The following is a 5,386-nucleotide window of genomic DNA, read 5'->3' on the forward strand; positions in this document are numbered from 1 at the left end:
GAGGCCGCCTTTGATGACGTGTCGTTATTCCCTTTTAGTCCTCGGGATACCGAGGACAGGGTCATCTTCGGCTGCCTCCCTGGGCCATTGGGACTTTCACTAATTGTCCTTGGTAGCTACTCTTCTTAGCGCGGGCCTTGGGCCCTAACGGGAAGTGGGTCGGGACCATAAATTCTCTGGCCCCACAGTAGCCTCTCAAAATCCTGCTGTCTGAATCCGCGAACTGAGAGGAGGGTGTTGATGACATCAGGCTTCTGTCATAACTTGTCAATCCTTGTCATCTATCAGTTCTAGAGACTCTTCGTCTGCCCGAGACACATTCTTGAAACCCTGGAAAGCGAAACGTGCCTTCATTAAATACGGGCGGCTCTGTTCTTCTTACGTTCAATGGCGCGATGGAGATCTAACGATGGAGATTTCCTTACCTTTATGGGCGGGAAAATTCATGCAGTTACTTTCGAGGAGAGGTATAAAAAATTTTTAGAACTGATTTGTCTCCTCACTTTTGCACTTAAGAGTTCTAGCGCACATATCCTGGGTTTAGTCCAACTTTTATCTAAATTCAAGTTTATCTCTAGCACAAAAAAGTCCGTCCGAGGAATCTTTCCTCTTTTCTGTAAGTTTTCTGTTCTCACTAATTCATGCTTTTTCTCTTCTGGGTTCATTTTCCTCTTGTTTCTCCCTTTCTCCCGTCATCCTCTGAGTCTATTTAGTAGTTCCTAGAGATGGTTAAATTGAAAAAATTGGTTGAGACCGAAGAGGCGATGAAAAAGTTCATCGCCGACTATAGGATACCCCCCAACGTAAGTTTGAGGTATTGCGAGAAGGAGGAGTGGCATCTTAAGAGAAGGACGGGCGAGGTGGTCATTCCTTGTCTCGCCTTCATAGAGGGGGGTATGAGAATCCCCATGGGGCCGGTAATGAGGAGTTACATTAGGCATTTCCGATTAGCTCCTACCCAGTGCGCTACTAATGTGTTTAGGATTTTGAGTTGTGTGGATGCCTTGAACGAAAAAATGGGGCTAAGACTAACTCATCATGACGTAAATTGTTCCTTAGTTCTCTCCCTATTTGTAATTAATTTCTTCTTTCTTCTTTTTTGCTTTCTTTTTAATTTTTTGGACTGCTTTGTGCTCTTTGCATAAGGTAGATTTTTATATATACATCTTTCTTGCTAATTATATATATGATGTCCTGTTTGTTTATGCTGTCCTTGTGTATGTCTCTTGTGCTCTTTGTGCTCTTTGCATAAGGTAGATTTTTTTTTTTAATTGTGTGTTTGATCCATAAAAGATTCCGATAAAGATCATGAACTCAATAGAAGATAAAATATGTTTTAGCAAATTTGTTTAGATGCATGATTGGCTATTTTAGTACATCTAATGCTAAATTTGCTATATGGTTCATTGGTGTCTTTAAAAGAACTTTACGTAAATTTTTATTTAATGAATTGGCTAAAAGTTCACATTTCAATTTCTCAGGATGTGGAAGACCAAAAACAACTGGCAAATGTTTGGCAAAGGACTAGAGATCTTGGTGTCTACAGCTATTAAATAGTTCTCTCTTTGGAAAATCTTCATCGGTATCGAGTAAGGGTGGAGACAAGGTGTGAGATTTGTAGTCACCAATCTGAAACTGTAAGCCATATCTGGTGGGAGTGCCCATTTGCACAAAACATGTGGGCTTTATTCAAAGGTTGAACACAAAAATGCAGCTAGCAGGAATTAGAGAAGTGGGTCGTTACAGCGTGGGCAATATGGAATGCGAGGAATAAATTTTATTTCGAACATTTCCAAACACATCCAAAGGTGATCCTCGACTTGGGCGAATGGCTTGTATGAAGAATTCCAACGTCTTATGGATAGGCACTGAGTGAGTTGATGTACCATCTTCTTGAGCTGATGTACTCTTTCTTTTGTCTTTTTGTACTACCATTTACTTGAGCCCTGACTTGGATTGGACTTTGTTTGTATACTGTTTCTACATTAATGAAAGATTTCCATCGTTTTGAACTCAAAAAAAATAGAAAAAAAAAAACTAATTATGATTAATATTTTGATTGTTAGTAAGATCTATAATGAGCAAAATTTGATAAATGGTTAGCACCAAAATATTTGGTAAATACATATGGTTCTAGGTTCATAACAAGCAAAAGATAGTATCAGAAATAATCATCCTTATAATGCAAGTCATGAACGTGACCATTGGCTTTATGCCGTGTTTCAGTAGTCATGAGATACTAGTTTTTCCCCCTAATTGGCTTATTGCAAGGCTTATAAACTTAAGAGTAAAAATTCTACAAACAGGTCATGAATTTTCAAATAAATCAAGCCAACTAATGCTCCTGTACCATACAAACTAAAATACATCTAAAATAAAACCTATTACAATTTTTTCTATAAAAGTATCTAATTGAGAATACATTTACCTAAAATAAAACCTGTCACAATTTTTTCTATAAGAGTTTCTAATTGAGAATACATTCACCTGAATAAAACCTATCACAATTTTTTTTATAAGAGTTTCTAATTGAGAATACATTCATCTGGAATAAAACCTGTTATAGTTCAAAATACAAAAAAGAGGACCCTACGTTGGGAATACAAAAAAGAAGATGCTTCTATGTCTATCCACCACAATTTAAACTTTATACAACCAAAAAATATTTGCTTCCCAATCCATTCTCTTGGACACAAACAAGGTTTGTACATCAACTTTCTTGGAATTGTTGTAATGGATCCTACATAAAAGAATGTACAACAAAATACAAAAAATAAAATTAGAATGAACACAATTAAAAAAAAAATCAATATATTCTAATTAAACACTAAGTGGTCATACCGTAAATGATGATTGGTTGGGATGTATATGCATAGTAGATGATGATGTAGAAGAAAATATTTTAATAGCTATCAAATAAATGATACTAACTGTGTCCTAGAGGCTAAAGTTGACAACGAAGAATTCAATAACCACAGTAAGTAAACTTGTAGGAAAGTCACCTGTAAGAAGCAAAATTTTTCTATGTAACAGCAAGCCCCTTTATTTTAGAAAATAACTTTACCCTTACAATATCAGAAAATACCAGGAATCTGAGACAACTATTAGTCTATTATAAACTAAAATTAGATCTAACTGAGAAGTATATAAAATAAAAGAGACCAAACCAATTGCAACACAAAGACCCAGTAAGCACTCAAGTGCAATGATATTTATGGTGCAAGCATACCTCATAGAAGCACCAACAATCATAGGCAAAGCACACAACTGAAAAGCTCTACGTCAACCAACCCCATCAGCAATCCAACCACTGAGTAGCGCTCCAACTACGGCACCACCTAGACATGTACTAACAACCAAACCTTCATTAAAATAAATGACAACCTTTTAGATAAGGGAGCTAGATAGAAATCAGACATCACATTAGAGCGATTAAGTAAAAAGATAAACTCAATGTCACCTTCTGCCAAAGTATTCCCACTGAAATGAAGATCTACAGAAATGCTTTCAAGTGGTTCATTAACTACTATGAATAGATCAGGTACCAAACAAAAAAGGGCAAAAGTAGAAATTTCAATTAGTTGCTTCACACTTGAATAACACTCAGAAAGAGAAAAGCAAAGGAAGAAAAGACCGAGTTCAAGTAAGAGCACCAACCCTTTATGGTAGCCAAATATGAAAGAAGATTCAGCAATCCTATCATACAATAAGTAACATTCTTTTGAATCTTCTAAAACTGGGTTTAGGTAACTACCAACCAAAAAAAAAAAAAAAAAAAAAAAATCAGATTCAATTTAGTCAAGCAAAATTGTGCATAATCTATGTTAAATGACAGTCATCTCCTACGTCTTATGCCATGGACTTGAGCATTAAGCTGCCATAGAAGAGCCATACACAACAAATAGGACAGCATAAACAACCTAGTAGATACAATGCTTAAACAACTTCATTCTATGTATTACTTCCAATCCAACATCTAGTAATTGATTTCCAATTTAATTTTAGGCCTATAGAATGGTACCCATTGTTTACATCTAATTCAGTTGACAAATTGTTCAATGACTAAACAAATAAATGGACTGCAATTCTTATCCAATGCCTAAAGAAATGGTTATCTTAGACAATATTGAATATAAAATCATATAAAGTAACACTAAAGCAAATGCATAACAAAACCACAAAATTAAAAATTAGAACCTATGTTACACCTATTCATTACAATGAATTGGAACAACAAATGAGTATTCCCAACACTAAAACAACAACGACAACAGTATTATTATTTTAGAATTAGGCAAAAATTTATAAACAAATCCAAATTCAATGATGTTTTATCATTGAGCTTTGTGAAAAATCACTAATTTTTACAATTTCAAAAGCAAACAAAAGTAACCCATACACGTAGGAATAACAAATGAAAATAACAAAAACTAAGCAAAAACTGATCGAATCTAATCAAAACCCATGAAGATACGGGTTGAACCCTAACACTTAGGAATCTAATCAAAACCCATAAAGACACCAAAATACAGGAAAAAAAAAAAAACCACAAATATTTCATGAGGCTCCAGAAAAAACCCGTAAACCCATAAACAAACCCATCAATAATTCGAAATCCAAATTGGGGAAAAAGGAAAATCATGAAAAACAAACCTTTGCATCGCAACACCATGCTCACGGTGGCTTCGGCATGTTTACAAGCTCTAGCAATGAATCCGGTGACTTGTGTGGCGGTATGCTTCGGTGTGTGGTGTGGTGGAGATTTGGGCAAGAGGAAGTAGAGGATGGAAGAGGGAGGAAGCAGAGGAAACCAGAAATTTTTGCCTAACTCATTCTGGTTCTGATTTGGGGTTTAAGCGAGCTATACTGTTTAGTGGGTTTGTGATCTGTGTGGCGGTGGTGGAGGTTCGGCGTGAAGGAAGCAGAGGAAGCAGAGGTGAAGGCGTGAGCTTTTGTCTGGGCTGGTTTTCTTTCTTCGTTCTGCTCCGGCGATTAGGCTGTGGCGGTGGTGGAGGTTCGGCGTGAAGGAAGCAGAGGAAGAGGTAGCAGAGCTTACAGCTTAGGGGTTTCTCTGTTTTCTTCTGTTTTGTCTGAGGTGAAAGGCGTGAGTTTTGGCTGTTTGGAGAGGGGTTTAATTAAAAAGTCCACGTGGCTTAATGTTATTGGCTGGCATAAAACATTGGTTTTACGCCAACTCCCGACTTAAGTTTTCTCATAATGTTTTACGCCAACTCCCGACCTAATGTTTTCTCATCATGAAACTACCATTAATCTCTAGTCGCCTGATTCGACCTTGGGGTCTGAAAGAGTTGTCTGCTCTAGCAAAGCTTCTCCCTGAGAGCTCTGTTGTAGTGTGGCATTGTAGTCCCTTCCTTGGAAGGAGGTT

At 36.8% G+C, this 5,386-nt stretch overlaps 1 long non-coding RNA gene across 4 annotated transcripts; it reads right to left on the reverse strand.

Annotated features, from left to right (window-relative positions):
• Nucleotides 1–2,388: 2,388 nt before the first annotated feature.
• LOC115982475 lies at nt 2,389–5,103 on the reverse strand. Of its 4 annotated transcripts, none has more exons than XR_004089633.1 (5): nt 4,654–5,103; nt 3,658–3,750; nt 3,461–3,523; nt 3,230–3,362; nt 2,392–2,740 (listed from the first exon to the last, which is right to left on the reverse strand). It is a non-coding gene; the product is annotated as an uncharacterized LOC115982475 (long non-coding RNA). The 4 variants fall into 4 exon arrangements; XR_004089634.1 differs by having other exon boundaries at nt 3,230–3,338; nt 3,461–3,526; XR_004089632.1 differs by having other exon boundaries at nt 3,461–3,526.
• Between the last annotated feature and the right edge of the window lie 283 nt (nt 5,104–5,386).

This window comes from Quercus lobata, chromosome 3, assembly GCF_001633185.2.
Source record: "Quercus lobata isolate SW786 chromosome 3, ValleyOak3.0 Primary Assembly, whole genome shotgun sequence".
Classification (NCBI taxonomy): Eukaryota; Viridiplantae; Streptophyta; class Magnoliopsida; order Fagales; family Fagaceae; genus Quercus; species Quercus lobata.